The sequence below is a fragment of the Podarcis filfolensis genome, assembly GCF_964270895.1.
Source record: "Podarcis filfolensis genome assembly, chromosome: 2".
In the NCBI taxonomy this organism is placed as follows: Eukaryota; Metazoa; Chordata; class Lepidosauria; order Squamata; family Lacertidae; genus Podarcis; species Podarcis filfolensis.
Genome location: NC_139605.1, coordinates 98,762,579 through 98,787,118, shown reverse-complemented (window position 1 = coordinate 98,787,118; position 24,540 = coordinate 98,762,579).

Below are 24,540 nucleotides of genomic sequence, written 5' to 3'. Positions count from 1 at the left end.
GATTCCTCCAGGTTTTTCCTCCTTTCTTTTAATTTTTGAAACCTGGTGAACATTTGCCTTAGTATACCAGGCAGGAGCACAGGTTTGCAAACCCAATGTGTGATAAATTAGAGCTTTCAGTAGGAGTTTTTCCTGGCATGGATACTAGAACAACTCCACTGAATAGCTACTACTGCTGAATTTTAAAATTTCCCTGGCTCCTTGTTTAGCCAAAACTTAAAGCTACAGTCAGTTAGAGCTTGGCAAAACGCAGTATTCAGTAACCTTATCTTTTTATAATAATCATGTTTATTGCTATACTGCAGTGCATCATCAGGCCAAAGAGCCATGTCTGTTACAGCTAGACATAAATTGACAGTATGTCAGGTAACAAGCATAGTAAATTTTGCCAGTGTAGTCTATGCATTTAGCTCAATTTTTCTTGAGCTTGGGGAATACCAGTCTGGATGGAAGCAGTGATGCTGTCCATGAACGCACACATATGTGATTCATGTGAGGGAGACTGGGCACTTGTTATAGTATGGTTTTGTTTTGGTGTTTCTAAGGGATCGGTTATCCCCTTGTATGCTGGGTGAATTTTAAACAATTGTGTGCAAAGAAAAATTGCTGAAATGATGATTTGTACCCCATTTATCTGACTGGGTTTCCTCAGCCACTCTGTGTGACTCCCAACATAATATTAAAAACACGATAAAACATCAAACATAAAAAAACTTCCCTAAACAGGGCTGCTTTCAAATGCTTTCTAAAAGTCAGGTAGTTGTTTATTTCTTTGACATCTGATGGGAGGGCGTTCCACAGGGTGGGCACCACTACTGAGAAGGCCCTCTGCCTGGTTCCCTGTAACTTCACTTCTCGCAGTGAGGGAACCACCAGAAGGCCCTTGGAGCTGGACCTCAGTGTCCGGGCAGAACGATGGGGGTGGAGACACTCCTTCAGGTATACTGGGCAGAGGCTGTTTAGGACTTTAAAGGTCAGCACCAACACTTTGAATTGTGCTTGGAAAGTCAGCAAATGAAATAATGTTTCTCTTATTGGTGGTTGTTTTTTTGTTTTGTTTTGTTTTTTGCTGGTATTTTTTATCTATTATAATGATGTATAATTGTTTTATTGTTGCTTTGCTAGTTATATTGTATCACCTGTGCTGTAACTGCGATGTTCTGTTCTGCTGCTGTTGTTTATTGATTCTAAGCCACCTTGAGATTCATTTGAATGGAATCAATCAATGAGACAATACATCATCCGAATCAGGAAAGATCAGGCTCTGTTCCTGTTGTTATTCTACAACCCTGCTCTGCCTTTAGTTTGGCAAACTCAGTGAGTCACAGAGAGAACTCTATTACAGACCCAGGAGAACCATCACCTTCCAAGATTGGGGAAGACATGCAAGAAACATGCTTAGAGTGTTGGACTAAGACCTAGGAGCAGCGGCGTAGCATGGGTTGTCAGCACCCGGGGCAAGGCAAGTAATTTGCGCCCCCTAACCCCTAACCTGCCGCCGCTGCCAGCTTCTTCTTGCTGCTGCCTGGGCTGGGGTATTTACGGTAAGGTAGCTGTGGCGGCGGCGGCGGGTCTGTGTCAGGGGATCTGAGGCGAGTTGCTGCTGGCACTGCCGCCCAAACGACGCCGCTTGCCCGGAGGAGGAGGAGGGCAGAGAGGCGAGGAAAATGCAACAGCGTTTCAGCAGCTGCAGCAGCGGCGGCGGCGGCGGGGCTGTGAGGAGGGGCTGCCTGGCGCGCCCTCCGCGGCCCTGACGCGGGGGGACCGCGGCGAGCACTGAGAGCCGCTGCCTGCCGGACGCCTTCAGCCCGGATGTGCGCACAGCTCATCGGTTCCGCGAGACATGGGGCTCTGCTACAGCCTGCGCCCGAGGCTCTTCGGCAACTCCGGAGGCAGCGAGCGCCCCCCCCCAATGTTGCGCCCAGTGCGGCCGGCCCCCCCTGCACCCCCCATGCTACGCCACTGCCTAGGAGACTGCTCACTGGGTGAATTTGGGCCAGTCACTACCTCTCAGCCTAAACTACCGCACAGAGTTGTTGTAAGGATGAAATAGGTAAAGGTAAAGGTAAAGGACCCCTGGACAGTTAAGTCCAGTCAAAGGCGATTATGGGGTTGAGGTGCTCATCTCGCTTTTCAGGCTGAGGGAGTCAGTGTTTGTCCACAGGCAGCTTTCCAGGTCATGTGGCCAGCATGACCAAACCGCTTCTGGCACAACGGAACACCGTGACGGAAACCAGAGTGCACGGAAATGCCGTTTACCTTCCCGCTGCAGTGGTACCTTTTTATCTACTTGCACTGGTGTGCTTTCGAACTGCTAGGTTGGCAGGAGCTAAGACAGAGCTCACTCAGCTGTGGGGATTCAAACTGCCAGTCTTCTGATCGGCAAGCCCAAGAGGTTCAGCAGTTTAGACCACAGCGTCACCCACATCCTAAGGAGGAAATCGGCTGAGGGATAGCCCTGTACTCCATCTTGCGCTCCTTGGAGGAAAGATGGGATATAAATGTGATAAATGAATGAATAAAGCCTTGATATGCACATGCAAGAGATTGAGATGATGTAGAAAAAGGAAAGATTCTAATCCAGTAATTTGCCAGCTACGTTGGCTTTCTATTTTCAGGAACCTTTGAATGTACTGGCACACACAAACCAAAATAGATCATGCAACTGAAGCACTACAATCCAGGGCTGAGCTGAACTCCACTTCTCAGTTTCACTGGGGGATACAGTGGTACCTCAAGTTAAGAACTTAATTTGTTCTGGAGATCTGTTCTTAACCTGAAACTGTTCTTAACCTGAAGCACCACTTTAGCTAATGGGGCCTCCTGCTGCCACCGGGCCGCCGGAGCACGATTTCTGTTCTCATCCTGAAGCAAAGTTCTTAACCCGAGGTACTATTTCTGGGTTAACAGAGTCTGCAACCTGATGCGTCTGTAACAGGAAAGCGGGGGAGGGGGGAATCATAGAGATGCAGGCGATTTCAGTGCAATACAGTACTGGTTTTTGTTTTGTTTTGAAACACCAATGCATGGAGGAGCATGGCTGAAATCACAAGGATGAAAATGGGGCAAGGCAAGGTTAGGAAGGCCTGGGGTTAGTGACAGTTGTTGCAATCAACCCAGAACTCATTCAACCTTGCCGCCAGACCTGCCTGACCCATGGTTGCCGCTATACCCCATTCCTGACCTGGTGAGTGCAGCACCCCTGCTGTCTGAAAGGTGCCGGTGCCACTGTCCCTCTGCCCCCCCCCCCCCACACAAATCAAATTTGTTGATTTGATTTGTCAAATAATAATACCGTACTTTTCCATGTATATCACGCCGCCATGTGTAAGACACCCTCTATTTTGGGGGACTCCAATTTAAGAAAATGGCACAGAGTTGTGGAGCTTTAAGATTTAAAATGGACCAGAGTTGGGATGTTTTTAACTGAAAATTAATAAAAATTATTTACAGAGTTGTGGAGCTTTTGGGGGGCAGGATTGGAGTTGTTGAGCTTTTTTGGGGAGGGGATTGCCAGAGGGTTTTTTTTGGGGGGGGGAGGAAATGCAGTAAATCACTAACCGGATGGTTACAATTGCTCGCATCTGCAATAAGCATCTGCTCAATCGCCAGCAGTGGCAGGAAAGTGCTAGCTGACTTGCCGCTGTGGCAACCAATCCACAGCAGTCCTTGACACAGCAACCAATCACACACCCATTTACCACAGCATCAGCCAATACAAAGCAGCCCTTGTCACAGCCACCAATCACACACCAAATCACCAATGACAATCTGCAGCTCACAGCTGCAACCAATCACCCGTCACCCCTACCCACTATCCATGCATAAGACGCCCCCAATTTTTAAACATTATTTTAGAGTAAAGAAACTTTGTCTTATTCACGGAAAAGTACGGTAAGTCCATTCTAGAAAAAATTAATGACTAAGATTGAGTCTGCGTATACGGCAAAATGAGATGGAAACAAGATGGTAAAATGTGGAATCAATATAATGGCCTGTACCATTTTAGGCTACAGATTAGAGCTATAGCACGTCAGAATTTGGTTTTCTGTTTGCAAAGGGTTTTTTTAACACAGAGGTACATTAAAAAATGTGAACTTTCACTTGCAGCATGAGATGGTACAGACCATTCTACTACCCTATTCCAACCACACTGCTGAATTGTGGGTAAATCAGGTTTAAATCCCATAGGTCCCCCCACCCCCGATTAATTTAAGTCTCACTGATTTGGAACCACTCTGCATTGTTTTGTAGTTCATGGAAGCAGATTGATAAGGACTTTTAATAATAATATTATATATGAGTACATTTCCCCTTATTTTTCATACACAGAAAAAAGTCTTGCTATGTTTTAGGAACAAATTGAGTATTTTACACATATACCAATAGCTCTCTGGGAAGCACTTAAATTTACTAGCTGTTCGTAAATTTACTGACAGTTGGCAACCCCGAATACAGCATGCAGAAACCTTCGTGGAAAATAGATCTATTGTAAATAATATATGCCATGTCTTAATCTGAACATGTTTTCGCCCAAAGTAGCTTTCCCAAATGTGTTAGCTAGTTTATTTTAGAGGGTTCGCTTAATCTGGAAAAATTAATCTGCTCACCCAAAAAGATAAAGTCTGTTTAACAGCTTTGCAAGTTTAAAAGTCAACCAAACCACAAAGCATTTTATTTTCTAATCAAATCAACGGATGGGCTTCCTTGGAATTTCAGCAGAATACATTGTACTTTCCCTGTATTAGCTGTAATAGCTTATGAGGATTTCAGAACTATAAATTTCCTTTAAAACACACACACACACACACATACACACACACACACACACACACACACAAACACATAGAATGCAGTAGCAATTCACTCCTGGACATAGCTTAAATAAATTATTGGTTGGGGATGGGAAGGACAAAGAGACAAGAGATTTTTCTCCTCCTCTGTTTTCCAGAATTGTTTGGAGAAATAGATTGTGAGACTTCCCAACTTCACTCTAAATTTCTGTACTGCTTCTGAAGACGAGACTTTTTGGATGAGTAGCTTGTTAAGAACAGTTTAACCGTGCGCCATGCTAAATTCCATAGCCCATACTGAAAAATAAGCAAACCCCTAATGATCCAAGCCAGTTTTGTTTATGGTAAAGATACAATTATGTTTGTGGCAAATAAATGCCTATTGGCCTAAATGCTTCTTATAATGAACCAGCTGACCCAGATTGTCTAAAAGGATTTAAAAATAGCCATGAAATTGTCTTATAACACTTAAAGCCCAGTCCTTTTATGGATCTCTTCAGAAACAAGTCCCAGTAAATAAGACTTAGTTTTGAAATTATCACTGCAAGGATAGCAATAGACAGAACTGTCATTAGACCAGCACTCAAGCCCTTAAAAAATTCTTGTCCTTCCTCAAAAGGGGAATATGCATCAGAATGAGGAAAACGTGCTACGTTACTTTTGTGCAATGCTGAAATGGATCCCTGTGTGTCAAGCCACAATAGAGAACACAGCATGCCTAGCGCTCAGCAAGGCACTGGGCTTCTATTTTATTTTATTGGAAGAGTGCCATCACCCTCCCAACAGTGAAGCATAAAAAGCAGCTTGTGGAGTGGCCAACAGGGGATTTCTTGTTCAAAGAAAACAACTCTTGGATGCATTCTCCGAACTGCGGCCCACAAAAATATTAGGAACCTAGGTAGCTGCCATTTTCCAAGTCAGGCCATTGGCCCATCAAGCTCAACATTGTCTACGCTTCCTGGCAATGAATTTTCAGCACTGAAGAGAGGAGTCCCACTCTCAGCCCAGTCTGCAGGTGCCAGGAATGGAGCCTGGAACTTCCTGTGTGCAAAACATGTACTCTCTTCACTGAGCCATTACAGACCCTCCAAGTGTCCCTATTTTCCAGGGACAATCCCATATTTCCAGAAGCCATCCAAGTTTCTGATTTTATCCTGGAATGTCCCGGTTTTTCTTAGGATGTCCCTATTTTCACCAGAGAAATGTTGGAGGGTAGGGAGTTATGCAACCCCTTTGTGGGAATGTTCAGGGTGGCAGGAGAGGATATATTGTTTATTAATATCCTTCCTAACTTGCGCTAGCAAACTCCTTTATATAGGAGAGTTACATTCACCTTTTTACATGCATAGCAGATAACTGGTTGCAGGCTTGTGTGAGCCTCTCGCTATTATACAATTCAATCTGTCTCAGTCTGAGACCAATTGAATTGTATGTTCCTGGTAAGTTCCCTTGAATCCCTCTTAAAAGAATAAAGATGCCACAATCTTATTCAAAGTCAGTAAAAGAAGTTTACTCACATCAGTTCACAGTTGGATTCCTGAAGGCAGACTTGGTTACGGATATGTACATGTGGATCTACCCCATATGGGGGAATAACCCCAGTGCTTCTGCTAGCTGAGAGCTAGCAGAGCAGTCCTAGCTAAAAGCTGGTCAAATGAAGAAGGAAGTCAAAAAGTGGGAAGTGTGCTGCGTGATTCGTTCTTTTGTTACCTGGACAGGTAAGGTCACACCCACCTCCTATCACATGCAAAAGGAAGGATGCTCCAGCCAGGAGGAACAGGAAGTTTTGACTTGCTGGACCAAACGTTCCCCTGCATGTCTTCTCTAGCATTACAAGGAATGTTGTACTTGACTGCTTCTCATGGATCATATCCCACACCCTGAGCCAAGCAGACTGCAGCCTTGGTTGTCGATGATCCAGTTATATCGGCAGCTATATTTATTATTTATTTATTCCCGATATTTATTCAGTACTTAACATTCATTTATATATATAAAAAACCTCATATAAAGAATAAGAACAATTAAAGCCCGGAAACAGAAAACTACCTTAAAATGCCTGCTGAAATTAGTGAATCTTTTCTTAAATGCTAGCAATTTACAAAAAACGACTGAACACACTGCATCCTTTTTTGGGGATGTGCAATATATTAATTGCAGAAAATCAATATGCTGCTTAATCCAAAGAACCTCTAAGCAATTTGCAAAATAATAATTATAAAGTATTAAAAGAATATACAAATCAGCAGGCTTATGTATATCTCTGTCTCTAAAAAAGCCCAGGCTTCTTATTGCAAGGTTGCTGCGAGGAATAGAGGGGTAACGTATGAGCTCCAGCACCTCTTTTCCTTGAAAAAATAACACTGGCTGGAAGTATTGTTGCTGTCGTTATTGTTGTGGTTATTATTATGCACACAACTTCCACCATTGTAATTCGGCTCTCTCTGCTTTTTCTCATTTAATTATCCCAGCGTAAAACTCAAGCGGCTTCTTCCCATAAACTTTGCAGGAGAAGGAAGGTCTGGAATAAGCAGGACATATTCCCCACTGGGCTAATCGAAGGGGCACGTATGGAAAGGGAGCTGCGGAAAACACTAGATTTCTTTTGTCTAGCCATAATGAAAATAAATGAAGGCTTCAATTTAAAGTAGTTACTAAAAATTTGTTCTTTCCTATGCACTAATTCCGAAACCCACTTGCAGCTAATTAGACCGATTCCAGCACGCTCTCGCTGCCTTGGCCTAGTATAAACAATGGCCATCTGAGTTTCATTACAATAAAGGGATAAAATAAACAGAGGGCCAGAAAACAGTAGTTTGGGCACGGCTCATTACGGCACAATGCAGTTAAAATTCTTCTAGCAGGCTGGGGGGACAGTTTAATAGGACTTGATCCATGCTCCCAGGCTTCAGCAGCGGCTCCTATTATACCACACCAAGCAAAGTACTTTTTAAATGACAAACATTTTCTCCATCTCAGCTGTCCAAACAAGGGAGCTACTGCGCTGAATGTGTGGCTTGCAGCTGCATGTTGATCACTGAATTCATCATTTTTTGGACATATGATTGCGAGGTCTTCCGAATTTAAGCCTCCGTCAAGTAATCAAGTTTCTTGCAGCGTGTTGCTAGAAATCTCTTTCTCTTTTAAAACGTTATGTATTTAAAACCCTTGCATTTTAAGGTTGCAAACCTATACATATTTGCCTGGGAGTAAGAGTCCTATGGAACTCAGCGGGACTTACCTATGAATAGTCATGTGTTGGATTGCCTTGTGTCTCTTTTGCTCTTACAGGATTTTCAACCTTTCTTAAGATACAGAGTATTGATTTTATTTTTTAAAAAATGCCTTCTGAATTCTGGCGATCTGAAATATCCTCATAAAGCAGCCTATTTCTAGTGATGAAAATTGGATTCTAGTGTGCCTGAAAATTGGACCTCTGGGTACCACAGTTGGAAGACTGCTATTTGTCAAAAGTATAGTGGTACCTCGGGTTAAGAACTTAATCCGTTCCGGAGGTCCATTCTTAACCTGAAACTCTTCTTAACCTGAAGCATCACTTTAGCTAATGGGGCCTCCCGCTGCCGCCGCGCCGCTGGAGCACAATTTCTGTTCTCATCCTGAAGCAAAGTTCTTTATCTTAAGCATCAGTAACCTGAAGTGTCTGTAACCCGAGGTACCACTGTATGTGAAAGCTTGGGCATTAAAGTGATACTTAAACCCAAAGTTGAGGGGAATGGGCTGAATCCTGCCTTAAAACTGAGAGTAGAAAGAGACAATCTTACAAAACAAAAGTGAAACACTATACCAGGGGTACCCAACATGGTGACCTCCGGGTGTTATTGGACTCCAATTCCCATCAGCCCCAGCCAACGTGCCCAAATATCAGGGGATGGTTTGCAACCTCTTCACTATACGGAGATTTGCTGCTGCAGCAGAAAAGTTATGGTATCATTCAGATTACAATAATACTGCATAATGCGACAATCTGTTAACATGAATTCAGTAGGCTGTGACCTGCCACCATTTAGATCCTTCTGTGGGATTTGTATGTAACTGAGAAGCAGCTGGCATTAGCTGGCCCATGACTAGGAGTTGTGGGTTGTGTAAGCAGCAAATCAAAACTGAGGACGTGGAGGGATGTGGTGGCTCCCAGCAGCTAATCAAGTAGGTCAAGATTTGTAGCAGCTCAAGACAGAGCTGAATTGGGCACAGCTGTGTAACAGTTCCATGGAAATGTGGAAACAATCATGAACACCTATGGTGATAATGCTTCCACTGCCTGGACCATTCCCTCCAATGTTTGATGGAGGGGAATAGGCATGTTTGCTTATGTGAAGTGAACAATGCATTCATAGTGCAGTAGCGGACAAGTTGAACGCCACCTCCATAGAGTCCATATTTTCAAAATATTCATTTCCCCTAAAGCTCAGATAGCGAAAGTGGTTAATATGCTTTTAGAGTATATGACATTAGCCTGCTTACCCATTTTTTTCTGGATTTGTCGCATGGGTGATAAGGGCTTACGCAGCGAATGGGATGATTCTTCCACTCTCAAAGCAGCCCCATAAGACTCAGCCCACAATATTCAGTAAGTTATTGGTCCTCTGGAGAAGGCTTGGAGGACAGGAAAGTGGGAGGTGGAGGGGATGAGACTAGTTGTGCAAATTGTATCCCCCCCCCCCACAGCATGTAGAATGCAATTCAAGTGTTATGAGTTTGCAGCGGGGGGGGGGGGGGTTATAGGCTGTATGTCAAGACCCTTCTAATGCCTGGCCCGCTTCTAATTCCTCAAATAGCCAACTAGATTCCTGGTGAGGTGATAGGCTAGCTAATGGGCCATTAAGGAGAAATAGATCTGTGTCACATGGCAGATGTGTGGACCTCCTCCCACAAGTAGCTGGTACAGTGGTACCTTGGGTTACAGACGCTTCAGGTTACAGACACTTCAGGTTACAGACTCCGCTAACCCAGAAATAGTACCTCGGGTTAAGAACTTTGCTTCAGGATGAGAACAGAAATCGTGTGGTGGCAGCGGGAGGCCCCATTAACTAAAGTGGTACCTCAGGTTAAGAACAGTTTCAGGTTAAGAACAGACCTCCAGAGCAAATTAAGTTCTTAACCCGAGGTACCACTGTACTTAGAAAGACAAAGGTGAGAGGAGAGAGGAGAGAGGAGAGAGAGAGAGAGAGAGAGAGAGAGAGAGAGAGAGAGAGAGAGAGAAGTGATGTGAGCAAAGTAGCAAACTGGGAAGAAAAAGACTCAGAGTGATGCTTGATTTCTGTCCGAATCTGTGGCTATGGGGGAAGCAAGACTTTCTTGGGGGTGTTAATGCTGTGAACTCCTCCATCATAGGCTCAGGTTGTAGATATGTGTACATAAAACATATAGAATAAAGACACCACAGTCTCTGCTGTACCTTACTCTGAAGGGAACACAAACTCTGGGAAGGCAGCTGTAACCCCTGAAATCTCACACCGCTCAGAAATTGGGGTAGCATGCAACAAGATGTTATAGCCCAGGCTACGCTCGAGTTTTATATACAGGTCCCTTTTCACATTTGAAACTATGGTACCTCCCTGCATTTAAAGCAGTGCCTTTTAAACTTTTGAATCAAGTATCAGAAGTCAAACACAAGCAAAAACTCTGTCACTTGCAATTTACTGGTTAAAAGAATGGGACCCAAAATCTGGAGAAGGAGAAATTTGGAGAAAGTGGAGAATGAGCCTACAATTTGTGAGTCTCTTGCCTTTCCGTTTGGTTGAACCTAGTTTAATTTGTGCATTACCTGTACTTGTCTTAAATTGTATCCTCCATATTTGTCAGATAAGTATGTCTTTTTTAAAATCATAGTGCAGCAGGAAGCAAACGATGTGGACAATTTTCTTCTGTGCAGTCTGGGAACCTGAGCCAATAAACTCCCAACTATGGAATTTTGAAAACTTCACTTCAAAATGCACATCCTTTTGACTGACTAGGAAACATGTTGTTGTGCTTAGATACCACAAGTGTGTCTTTATTTTTCAGTGTATGGTATACATCTAGTTTTCCAAACGCATTATTTTCAGAATTTTCAAGCCTAGTAGGTATTAAGCAGTGCTTTTTTCTAAAATAAAAAAAAATGTTTAGGGGTACTCTCATTTTCCTACTCATATTGAAATACTGCCCCTCAATGAGGCCAAACTTAGATTCACAAAATGTTTAGGGGTATGTGTACCCCTGTGAAACCCCAGAAAAAAGCAGGGGTATTAAGCATGGAAGCAAAGCAGCTATCAGATAGAGAGGCCCACTGGGCTGCTAGAATTAGTTTTGTGCCACACCCATTTGTCTTGGGAGTTCGGAGGGCAATGTATTTGGTCTGGAACCCATTCATCCTCTCAGGGGACCAGCATAGTGTGAGAAAGCGTGTTCTCACTAAAGGAGAGCACGTGTTGCGGATGGGGCCTAGCAAGACACCCCATAGTTGCCAGGCAGTATAAGATAGAGGGGCCTGGCAAGGATTGGCTGTTTGAGTTGCTGGGATAAAATTGATGTTGCCAATTTGGGGGTGGGAACAGGCTATTTAAACAAGGTTCACAGCAAGCTGCTTTCTCTTTCAATGTGGGAACCGGATCACATGGAGCACTTGGACTGTCTGGAGGACAGTGATGCAATCTTCTCATTGTCTGGTTACATTTCTTTATTTCCCCCTTCTTTTAATCCTCTTTAGCCCCTTAAATAATTTAATTCCCCTTTTTTCCTATTCGATTTCCCACCCCATCCCTTACCCTGCCCTGTGGGAAGATTCTCCCTGTATCTGTGGCTTGCCTTTCCCAATAGGGAGAGAGCCCCCGTTAGGGGCTTTCTTTCGCAAAAAAGGTTTCCCCCATTTCTCCTGTTGTAAATTGTGGGGCTAGTCAGGGCTGTTCCCAGCTTAGCTGGAATCACTTTCGTTTATAGCACCCCCGAAGGTTGGCTTTATTTGAGTGTGTGCAGCGCTGTTGGCCAAATTTTAATCTAGCCTTGGGCGGGAGCACTATTTTGAGTTCCTTTAATATTGCTATGAGACTAAGATTCTCAAGAGCAGAGGCAGGGAGGCCTATTTGGCCTGCACATAACTTCCAAGCCTAAGTCTGCTACAGGTAGCAGTTAATTTTTAAGTCTCTGACCTCTCTATAAGAATGTACCTGCTTGCAGGCTCAGTTGCTGCTAATGTATATCTGAGGCAGACAGGGCGGCAGAGGCTCTCTGTGCCTCCAGTGTCTATGAGCACTCTGTATATGCTCTTGAACTATGCTGTTTCTGAACAAGTTTATTTTCACTAAGTTTGTTTTGCCCTGATAGTGGCGACTGCCATTTTAGAGACGAGCCATTGTGGGTTAGTGGCTAAAGAGTAGGACTAGGACCTGGAGACAGGGTTCATATCCCCCTCTTAGCCATTGTTATAACAAAACAAAACAAATTGCTCCTTTTGGGCTATTCTCTTGCTGGGTAGTTCGGCCCATTTGTGATAAAAGAACTTTGGGTTTCTTGAAGGGGTGCTTCCCTCTATAAGGGCAAGCAGGGGTACCTGGACAAGCTGTGGGCTACCTCAACTCTGCTATTTCACTGGAAACATTTATGCCTGGCCTAGCATGTGATCCTAGGGCTTTGCCCTAGAATTCGATGGCCTGGAAGCGTTTCCGGCCTGAATAGTGTCCCCATGTGGTCCATGAAGCATTGGTTTCACCGGTTCCTTACATTGTTTAGTTTTTGCGGACTATGACAGGGCTTTTGCAGATGCCTCAAGAGCTTGCCTCTCCTGCAGGGGATGACTTGTGGACGCCCCAGGTGCCTTCTTCCAGAAGGAAGCATTTTTGAAGGCTGCAATCCAGGAGGAGGGCAAAGAGGAGCAGGGATGATGATTCAGACATCACCTTGGACCTCTACAGGGGTCAGGGTGAGGCTGTCCTGGGTCTTTAGGGATCATCCTGGATAGCTCAGCTGGTCAGCGCATAGTGCCGGTAATGCCTAGGTTGCAGGATTGGTCCCTATATGGGACAGCTGCATGCTCCCCCATTGCTCTACCTGGACACTTAGGTCCAGTGTCGAGGGTCTTTTGGTGGTTCCCTCACTGCAAGGGATGTAACAGGCGCCACGTTTGCAATATGCAAGCGGGAGAAAGCACCTTTGCGTGCCCGCATTGCAGTTTGCTCTGTGCGTTGCAGGGCACAGCGCTGCACGGGCTGCATTTGCATTGCATTGCATGAGAGATTTGCATTTGCATTGCACGGAGGTTGTGTGCATTGTATGGAGGGTGTGTGTGCATTGCACAGAGTGTAGTTGCATTGCACGGAGTGTGTTGTTGCATTGCACGGAGTGTGGGTGTGGGCGCATTGCAAGGAGTGTGTAGTTGCATTGCACAGAGTGTGTGTGCATTGCACAGAGTGTGTGTGCATTGCACGGAGGGTGTAGTTGCATTGCACAGAGTGTGTTTTTTGCATTGCACAGAGTGTATGTGCATTGCACAGAGTGTGTAGTTGCATTGAATGGAGGGTGTGCAGTGCACAGAGTGTGTAGTTGCATTGCACAGAGTGTGTTGTTGCATTGCACAGAGTGTGTGGGTGTGGGCGCATTGCATGGAGTGTGTAGTTGCATTGCACAGAGTGTGTGTGCATTGCACGGAGGGTGTAGTTGCATTGCACAGAGTGTCTTTTTGCATTGCACAGAGTGTGTTTTTTGCATTGCACAGAGTGTGTGTGCATTGCACGGAGTGTGTAGTTGCATTGAATGGAGGGTGTGCAGTGCACAGAGTGTGTAGTTGCATTGAACGGAGTGTGTAGTTCCGTTGCACGGAGCGTGTAGTCGCATTGCATGGAGTGTAGTTGCATTGCACGGAGGGTAGTTGCATTGCACAGAGTGCGTTTTTGCATTGCACGGAGTGTGTAGTTGCATTGAACAGAGTGTGTAGTTGCATTGAACGGAGTGTGTAGTTGCATTGCATGGAGTGTGTAGTTGCATTGAACGGAGTGTGTAGTTGTGTTGCATGGAGTGTGTAGTTGCATTGCACAGAGTGTGTGTCTGAAAAGGAAGCTGGCTCGGCAGCAGCTTTGTCGGGACTTCTTTAGGGGTTCTGGCCAGCGTCGGCCCTGTAAATTTACGTATTATGATGGCAGCACAAGATGCCCCCTGCCCAAGCAGGGGCTGGAAGCTGGCAAGCAATACCTCAATACCTTTTGCCCATATTCCCATTTTATTTAGGGATCCAGATGGATATCGTTTGCTAAAACATACCACTTGCCTATGAAGAAGCTGTCTGCCTTGAAGGAAGTTATTTTGTAATACTTCCTCTGTAGCAAGTGATGCTTCATCAGATCCGATCTTGCTGGGTCACTTAATTAATCTTGCATGCAGAGTGGTTGCCCCAGGCCGCCCCTTCCCTTTCCACTAGGCCAGGCTGCCTGCGGCCTGAGGTCCCCTTACCTTTCTCATACATGCAATGGGATCTCATGCAATGGTTGCAATTCCTAAATGTATGCAATAGTAGTTGGCCATGGCAGGATACCTGGAACTTGCACAGGGATTTTCAGGTTCATGCTGATGCTGCTGGATCTTTGCCCTTTGGTTTTTTATTTCAGGGGCTGCTGGTGTGCAAAGCCATGGCCTCAAGCCCGGTATGGTGAGGCAATCATGTGACCTAACTTTTCTTGAGTTTTCCCCATTGTAGTAGCAGTTCACATGTGGCCCGAGGAGTTCAGTGAACATCAGATCTGCTTTTGGTCTGATAACCAGGTAGTGGTGAGCGTCTTGGCAAAACAGTCCTCACGCTCCAGCAGAGTCTCCGCCCCTCCGCTCACGCTTCTGAGCTGCGCCGCTTAAGGTTTAATATTGTGCTTTCTGCTCTCCTGATTACGGGATCCTCTAATGATGTCACTGACACTCTATCCCATTTTCAGATGGAGTGCTTCGGATCCTGGGCTCCAGACACTCAGCTACTGCCAGACTTTTCCAGACCACCTGTGGCATTTTGACAACAATTAGTAATTACAGAGAGCAGCAGCTTCCATTTCCCTTTCTGCTTTTAGCTCTTATGGGAAGGCCTGGTTGGATTTCTTAGCCTTAAGCTGGCAGTCCTTGGCCATTCAGATGAACTGGCCCCCATCCTCTGAGCAGATCCTGCAGTATTTGGTCCACATGCTGCAGATTGGGCATGCTGTTATAACTATAAGAATTCAGTCCGCTGCAATGTCTGTTATACTGAAGCTTTAATTTTCAGAGACCCTTGTATAAAGTTTGTAGTGCGCAGGGCCTTGGAAGGTTGGAATAGGCTCCGACCTCACAGGACAGTGGGCAGGAAGTCGGTCAATTTTACCTATGCAGTATCTGCAACAAGCTAAAGCTTATCTGCTGGTAAAAGATCAAGGCGAGATTCCTTTCAGTATTCCATTGCATTTTGGTGCACTGAGGGTTGGGGAAATGGTTGTTGGAGCCAGCACGGGGCTGAGAGTCTGGAGGCTTATTGCTTCAGGACTTTTCCTTATCTGCTTTGGAGCTTGTCATTAGAGTTGGGAACTCTAAAACAGACTTAGTGGGCAGGAGTGCCACAATCAGGCTTCCCGTTACAGGTGAGGAGGGCCCTTGCCCAGTTATGGATACCAGAAATATTTGGCTTTTCATTCCCCTGGGGGCTGGCCCACTCCTAGTGCATGAAAATGGGTTCCTGTTAGCCAGGCATCAATGTGCTTACGTCGTGCACCAGTTATTACGGCCTGCGGCTTGCCTACCGCTGAACACGCCTCATTCCTTCTGAATAGGGCTGCTGCAAAGGCTGCACACTGGGGGCCTGTCAGCAGACAGGATTGTGAATACGGGTCATTGGAAGTCTGACGCTGACAAGGGTTATATCAGGAAGTGTCACAATGATGTCTGTGCTGATGCTTGTCTGTTATTTCCTTTTTTCATAGGAGCAGCTGGGCGCACTTGGGCCATAGCATACACTCGGCTGGCAAGCGCGCTGACGAGTCTGGACTGGGGCGCCATCTCAGTCTTCCTGCCCATGTGAACATATACTGGATGTCCAGATGGGGAATGCTTTGGGGGGAGATCCTTCCTTTGGTGCGGTCAAGTGTGACCTGTGCAGGTCCTCCCGCAGTGCTGGTGGTACAGCTAGGCGAGAATGATTTGCCGTCTTCCTCCAGCATAAGTTTGCATTCCTGCATGCAAGAGGGCTTGGTTCGAGTTGATGGCAGCTCTCCCTGGACTCAAAATAGTTTAAGGCATTGGTTCAAGGTGATCTGGAGGGGGGGTTGGAGCACCTGTCCCCTCCAATGTGCAAAGATATTCCATTAAAGGAATCCAAGGATTTGCCATGCTTTTGTCAACCCCTTTCGAGGGGTAGGGCCACGCAAGAGTCCCTGGGAGCATTTGGGGTGAGCTTGAGTCTGATTCTGGTTCATTGCTCCCCAACGATGTTTGCTTGTACTGACGATATGGTGGGGCCCAGTCGTCAGTGCTGCCCTGCTGAGGTCAGGTGCAGCTAGTCGGGAACCAATGCCTAAACAAACTACCACCGAGCAGGCCAGAAAGCATGTTAATATGGCGGTGGAAAATAAAATAAAATAAATAAAGTAAATAAAATAAAATAACAAATAAAATAAAATAGGTCCTTGCTTTAGGTGGCTCTGTGATATTGCACCCTGCTGTTTTCTTCAAGGCTGTTGCCCTCTTTAGGGCAGATGGAGTGCATCTTTCCCCTATGGGGTACAACACCTGGCTGGATGCGGTTGCTTTGGGATTCATTGCTCCCCCACAATGTTTGCTTGTACTGACGATATGGTGGGGCCCAGTCGTCAGTGCTGCCCTGCTGAGGTCAGGTGCAGCTAGTCGGGAACCAATGCCTAGACAAACTACCACCGAAGAGGCCGGAAAGCATGTTAATAAGGCAGTGGAAAATAAAATAAAATAAAATAAAATAAATAATAAAGTAAAATAAAATAGGTCCTTGCTTCAGGTGGTTCCGTGATTTTGCACCCTGTGATTACCTTCAAGGCTGCTGCCCCCTTTAGGGTACATCTTTCCCCTATAGGGAACGACACCTGGTTGGCTACGGTTGCTTTGGGATTGAAGGAAGGGTTGCATTTGTGAGTGGTTTGGCGGTGAGCTAAGGCTCTGTGGCGGTTAGGCATTGGTTTAAATTGGTTGGTGGAGGGGTATGGATTGGCTGTGCCTGCCCCTCCAATGCTGCTGCTGCATGGGAATTCTGTTAAAGGAATTCAGGGGCTTACCATCCTCTCGTCCAAACCCTTGGTGCAGGGTGCGGGCCGCGTAAGCTCCTGGGAGCATGCGGGGAGAAGCTGAGGGTCTGTGTCGCAGCTCCAGTTATCCCTGATCTTGTTCCTCCACACTGTCTTTCGGTGGTGCCCGGAAGTCAGTTCTGTCCCCAGGCGGGGGGACAGATAGTCATAACCAATGCCTAAGCAACCACTCACAATTTGTATGTTTAATAAAGTTGTGGCCAAAACTATGCCAAAAACCTTAAACAAAAATTTATGAGTGATGTGTGAGTTATTGGGGTAGGGGTGTTTTGGGGGACCTCAGCACGCAAAGCGTGTTCTCACTAAAGGAGAGCACGTGTTGCGGATGGGGCCTAGCAAGACACCCCATAGTTGCCAGGCAGTATAAGATAGAGGGGCCTGGCAAGGATTGGCTGTTTGAGTTGCTGGGATAAAATTGATGTTGCCAATTTGGGGGTGGGAACAGGCTATTTAAACAAGGTTCACAGCAAGCTGCTTTCTCTTTCAATGTGGGAACCGGATCGCCCGCCCGCCCTCCCTTTTGGGCTTGTGCTTTGACCTTGCTATGCCTATCATGGGGTCGTCCGCCTTGGTGCGGGGGCCTGGTAGGAATTTTTCCATTTGGCTGATTAGTGTGTGCCATTTGGTTTTTGCCTACTGCGTAGCAAATCGTCACAACTTGTAAGGTTGGCGGTTAGGCATTGGTTTAAATTGGTTGGTGGAGGGGTATGGATTGGCTGTGCCTGCCCCTCCAATGCTGCTGCTGCATGGGAATTCTGTTAAAGGAATTCAGGGGCTTACCATCCTCTCGTCCAAACCCTTGGTGCAGGGTGCGGGCCGCGTAAGCTCCTGGGAGCATGCGGGGAGAAGCTGAGGGTCTGTGTCGCAGCTCCAGTTATCCCTGATCTTGTTCCTCCACACTGTCTTTCGGTGGTGCCCGGAAGTCAGTTCTGTCCCCAGGCGGGGGGACAGATAGTCATAACCAATGCCTAAGCAACCACTCACAATTTGTATGTTTAATAAAGTTGTGGCCAAAACTATGCCAAAAACCTTAAACAAAAATTTATGAGTGATGTGTGAGTTATTGGGGTAGGGGTGTTTTGGGGGACCTCAGCACGCAACATATAATAGGTGTGAGAACAAGATTTTTAATAGGTAGTATTGGAGAGTAAGCTTTTCTTTCAAAAAATAAAATAAAAACCGAGCGCATTAGTCTGTTGGCTCTAATGATGGAATGGTTCCTTGCCTGTTGAGGGAGTCTTGGTTTTTTTCTGCACTCTTTAATTTTTATATGTGAAGAACTCGTTTTCACCAGCCTCACCAACTCCCACACTCAGTGTGCAGACATTTGTGAGGTACTCTCTTTAAAAGTATTGACTGGCACGCAGAACTGGATGGATATTGTGGCGCTAGGTAGAGCTGCCAGTTGGCAGCTCTCCCCTGTGTTTCAGATAGGTGAGAGCCAGATCATGTTAGGCTATGTGAATATGTGTCTGCTTAAAGGAGCTGTCGGATCTGGCCTCTGATCATTAAGATGAAAGCATTTATAGGAGCTGCATGAGCTTCCACGGGGTTAATATGGTAAATGGTTTGTTTTGCAGATTATTATTATTTATTTATCCTGCTTGGTTCATCTACCGAGGAGATTTCTCCCTTTTGAAAGCTGGCATGGACTTCAAAGCAGATTATTATTTGACTAGCATTTTAATTTGACATAAGCACTATTACATGGAAATAAGTTCAAGTGATGGAAATAATGGGATTTACCTAGGTTTTTCAGAATCCAGAAAACTGATGTGTTTAAGATCAGTCTGTTGAAATCTTTAAAACCACAAGCCTAATGAGGCTTTATTTTCAGGACCTTGTCATTAAAGAGTTAAGTTGGGGTGTGTGTTTTTCTTACGTGTTAAGACTTCTTTTAAAACACAGAGAGAGAGAGAGAGAACTAATTTACCTTTTCAATGAAAAAAATAGAGAACCAAAGCATTTTTACCACTGTTTGCTTTTCCAGTTTCTTTAATTTGGGTAATTGCTTAGTCAACTTTCAAAAATATATATTCTGTCTTAAAAAAACAGCAAAAAATGACGGATCACCTTCCTTTTCATTTCAGATTTGGCATGCAGGTCCCAGATTGTGTATTCTTTCCACGGCGCCATACCAGCGTCCAATACTTAATTAATTTCCCTTTGCTCCTGCAGCCTTCCACTTAAAGAGACAGTGTCCCATTTTTGATGGCTTGCCTTTGGCTGGTTTTCAAAAGTGTCACTTCTTAAATCTCCTCTCTCTCTCTCTTCAATTCTTATTATATAAACTTCTCGAAGTGCTGCATGGCAGAGAGCTGGTGTTTTCCTACTGTACCACCTCCTCGCGCTCTTTGTGGTTCGGGAACCATATCAGCTTACGTGAAGGAAAGAGCAGGGAGGCGAAGAAGGAGATAGAAAGAACTGATTCCCTTGCTCCCCTGTGCAGTCATGGTTTCTCTCCCTGAAACTTTGCAGTGCGCTGCACCCATAGATCAAAAGCAAAACCCCTGGCATTCTAGAAGGTTGGCCCAGCATCTACATTTTGAAATCTTGGTGTCCTTTAGGCTGTGTCCATATAGTAGCTTTCTGCACTCATAGCCCAGATATATTTAGACAATGTGCCTGTGATCAGAAAACAGTATTTGTACGTGCCGTAATGTCTGTTCCATAAACAGTATACTTTAGGTCAGTGCTTTTTTTTTCCTAGAAAAATTAGTGCTGGTACTCACCACGAAGTTGTCACAGTAAGGGCCATACTTTTTAACAACAACAAAAAGACGTGCTGGTACTGTGTACCCTCAAGTGCCCCCTGAAAAAAAGCACTGCTTTAGCTGTTGTTGTGTTTTACAAATAATTAGATGATGATGATATGCATCTTCTCCCATTCACCCTTCCCCAATGTCCTCCACAGAATCCAGCTGTGCAAGTAGATAAATCTCCATTGGTTATGCGGGAGATCTTCCACTCCCTGCATAAACCCCATCTCTTCAAAAGGTTTAAACAAATCCTGGCCATATAAAGAAATAATGGTCTACCTTTCTTCCCTTTACAATTCCTTAGTTTGCCCCACACCAAAGAATATCGTGCCTTATGCCCTCATATCCCTCCATAATCACCTGGGTCATCCCACCTGTCTCTCCACCATCAAAACACACCATTCCATGGTACCTAAGTACATGGAACTGCACTTAGTCACTTTCAGGAGGGACAGGAAAATAATCAATTTAAAATATATTTATACACATAAATAGGTGGTTCTGAACCAATCAAGCTTTGCCTGCCTGAGACCTCCACTTGCATCAAGTGCCCAAATATATCCAAGCTGTGTGTTGTGTATTGTTGGTATTAAAAACAATACAGAAAATGTGTGAAATTATACCAAAATGGCATATATTATGTTATAACATATATATGACTCAGATCCCATGCAGTACTATATTTCTGAGAGATATAGATAGATAGATGATTGATTGATAGATAGATAGGCAGATAGATTTCTGCACATAATAATACACATAATATGCAAGGATAGTTCATATTGCTGCACCCCACTCAAATCTCGGAGTGGTGTGAGATTCCATGGGTGCCAGGTGCTTACTCAGAGTTCATGTTTCCTTTTGGAAATGAGGCACAGTGGAAACTATGGTGTCTTCAGCATATATGGTTTATTTAGACATATATACGGTCTGTGCCTATGGTGGAGGGGTTCACAGCATTAACACCCCAAAAGATTTTCAGAAAATTCCACCCCTAGACTGCAGCATAATTCATCCAAGAAATGTATCCAACCCTGTACAGTTGTGGGCAAGTTGAAACTCTGGCCTTTTGAAAGCAGAAGCATCAGACGTGGCCATAAAGATGCCATAGCAGATGCGGACAGCCCAGTGTTAAAAGTAGATTAGGCCCTTGTAAATTGTATGCATGGTTCGTCTCTCCATCAGTTTCAGAGGGCGAACCCCTTGAGAGACCAGGACATTTGAGTTTATACAGGCCCACTTGTATTAACAGAAGTAGACTGAAGAGGGTGTTACACGCCCAGGACTGGAAAATATAACAAAAAAATGTAATAACAAGCAAGAAATGGGTTTCAAAGACCTGCCAAGTAGACGTCAAGGAAAAACGTAATCTCTGGCAAGGGTTACCATAGGTAAGCTCTTTCTACACTGGCAAAGTTTGTGGCAGGAACAGATGGCCAAGAAGTTATTCTAGTCCAAACCTGCCCTTTAGCCCAGGAAGTGTTCTTATCAAAAAGATTGCAGAGAAGAAGCTGTTCTGGCCAGAATTGCACATTGGCCCAATACATCGGTCTCTTTTGAAGAAAGGAGAGTTGTTGTTTGACTGTTCCTTTTAATGCATGTTTGACTTCCCTGTCTCCTCTTCTGCCATGAAAAACAACAGTTGTTTCTCTAAAAAACCCGAGGGACAAAGCACTCCATTAGTCTCTGAACACCTATTTGCATGATGGGGTGAATTTGCTTTACTGTTTTTATTGCATTTGTTAGACACTTTTCTCCAAGGTGGTTTACAGATCCACAAAACGGAGAAAGAGAAAGCCCTGCTCTGATGGCAACACTAAACAGGTGCAGTGACCACATGGCAGCTCTAACCATCTGTAAGTCCAGATCATATTTAGGGTTGCCATATTTTGAAGATCAAAAAAGAGGACACATTTGCCAACATCTACTTTTAACTATGGATCGCTATGACGACTCTCCTTTTACATACCCATGAGAAAGAGGACGTGTCCTGGAAAAAGAGGGCATATGGCAACCCAAGCACACCATGGTCCTGCTGTTCTTCAGAGCTCTAAAGAGTGGGGGGAGGGTTGCATAGCTCCCTGAAAAGCTGGAACTTCTTCTGACCCTAGAGAGAGCTACCATAGGGGGCATCTTTCAGTAGTCATGTGTAATGACCGCTCCCCGCTTAAAACGGGGGGCGCCCTTTGCGTGGCCGCGTGCAGCCCCTAGATCTGGAGCGGCTCCAACAGCATAGGCTTGGCTTTGCCTTCCCTCAGGTGGGATACCTGGAGGTCTCCGCCTACCTCAGTCAGTTGTCCAGTCCCACCTGGGGGAAGCGTTGCCAAGGAGACCAGGCCAGGTAGGGGAGGGATTACCTGCCCACACAATAGAGGGAGGATCTTACCTGGGATAGGGGGCATCTTTCAGTAGTCATGTGTAAAGGGCTTTCATGAAACTGCCCATAGTTTCTGATGTTAATACATCAATGAGTTGTTTGTCATTCTCACAGTAGACCTATGCCTACTGGATATGTTTAGCCTGGAAAAGAATAGACTGAGAGGAGATAGGAAAGCCATCTTCAAATATCTAAAGGGTTTTCACATGGAAGATGGAGCAAGCTTGTCTTCTCCTGCTCTGGAGGGTAAGACACAAACCAGTGGCTTCAGATTACAAGAAAGGAGATTCCGACAAAACATCAGGAAGAATTTTCTGACAGTGAGAGCAGTTTGATAGTGGAACAGTCTCCCTCGGAAGGTTATGGACTCTCCTTCCTTAGAGGTTTTTAAGCAGAGGTTGGATGTCCATCAGTCATGCATACTTTAGCTGAGATTCCTGCATTGCAGAGCATTGGGCTAGATGACCATTGAAAGATGATTCCATGAGTCTATGAAATTAATGGAAATGGCTAATTTAGGTGTGTTAATTTCAGTGGGTCTATTCTATGTAAAATTTAGTCAAATGCAGCCCAATAATTCCAAATATATCCTACCAGTCTTTCTGCCTTCCTATGTACATCTGCTAGCTCTCCAGCTTCAAATTCCCACAAATGCTGTTACAGTGGTACCTCAGGTTACAGACGCTTCAGCTTACAGACGCTTCAGGTTACAGACTCTGCTAACCCAGAAATAGTACCTCAAGAAACTTCGCTTCAGGATGAGAACAGAAATCGTGCTCTGGCGGCACGGCGGCAGCTGGAGGCCCCATTAGCTAAAGTGGCGCTTCAGGTTAAGAACAGTTTCAGGTTAAGAACGGACCTCTGGAACGAATTAAGTACTTAACCCGAGGTACCACTGTACATGATTTTCATTTCTGCCTGTTTCCAAGTTAGTCTTCATGTGAATCTAAAACAATGGGATTACACAAACCATACTGTTGCTTTAGAATAAAGGTACCCCCCTCCTCCCATTTCAAATGACCCTCCACTCAGTTTTGGAACCTCCCAGCTCTACTAAATGCAATGAGGCAAAAGAAAAAGAAGGGGGGAGAGTCTCTAGTCAGAACTTATCTCCTCTAGAAATAAAGCATACAGTAGGAGAAGTAACAAATTTCTTGGTACCTCATTAGCAATTGTAAACAGACTCTATTTTCACCCTGGGGTCTCATTGGAATGATTTGTTAGGCAGGTCTCTCTCCTTCCCTCTTAATTGAAGGGAGTTGGAGGCAATGCAAGAACAACAGTGATTATTTGTGTCCTCCTGGGACTCCTGTCTTGCTGTCTAGTGCTAAAGTGCCCCTCTACCTGATGTTGTTTCTGGAACCTGAATCCAGCTCCAAGTAGCTTCTGTGTGTGGGTCTGATTGTTGAGGTAACCTAGCCAGTCTAATAGAAGATGACCAGCATTCTCCCTTGTCTCAAATACTGGGCAAAATCAGTTCTCCATATAATGGCCCGGCCATGTGTGTGGATTCCAGAGAGCTGTTACTTTGATGAATTGTTCCCCGCAGTGTAATTAATTGTAATGCTAAGTACACTATAGTGCAAGGGACCTGTCAGATTAGGGTCCGTGATATAGTAAAATTATCCAAGTGTTTCCCACTAAGGGTAGCATACCCAGTTTGCTCACCACGCTGCTAAGTTCCTTTAGCATTCCCTCCGGCTACATCCAGAGTGCCTGCTAATTCATCGTAAGATGGTGACCACATTTCTAGCAGTAGTAAAATTGAAAATATTGGTAGCTTAGTAGGCGCAAGGAGCAGAATACTTTCTCATGTTGGAGCAGGATGTGGATTGAGCAAACCAGATTACTTAGCAGAGTGGAATTACATAACAGAGTAGACATTCCAAATACCATCAGCCTCAACTAAGAATTGTATTGCGGACCTTGAGAATTAAAACACACACACACACACACACCTCTCAGGGCTTCTATGTAAGCTTTATTATCAAGTTTTTGCAGTTTATGGAATCTTCTTTTTGAGAAGATCACCAAGCTTCACCACAACATTGGGCCTTCTTATAAAAATAGCATCTATAGGCTATTGGTTGAGATTCAGATCTATAGTATTGACTCCAACTAAGGACTTATCCAGACTTCCTTTTGTGCCACATTTCTAGGTGAAAGTCTGGGCTTTCCGGGCTTTCCAGGGGGGTCATTTTTTTGTTTTTGTTGTGGTCCTGGCATTTTTCTGGGAAACCTCACGTTTTACTACTGAATTTGAGCAAACGGCAACCGAGTTTCCCACAATTTCCAAAAATAAACCACCTGGACCTAGAAATATTTCCAATGAAGATTTTTTT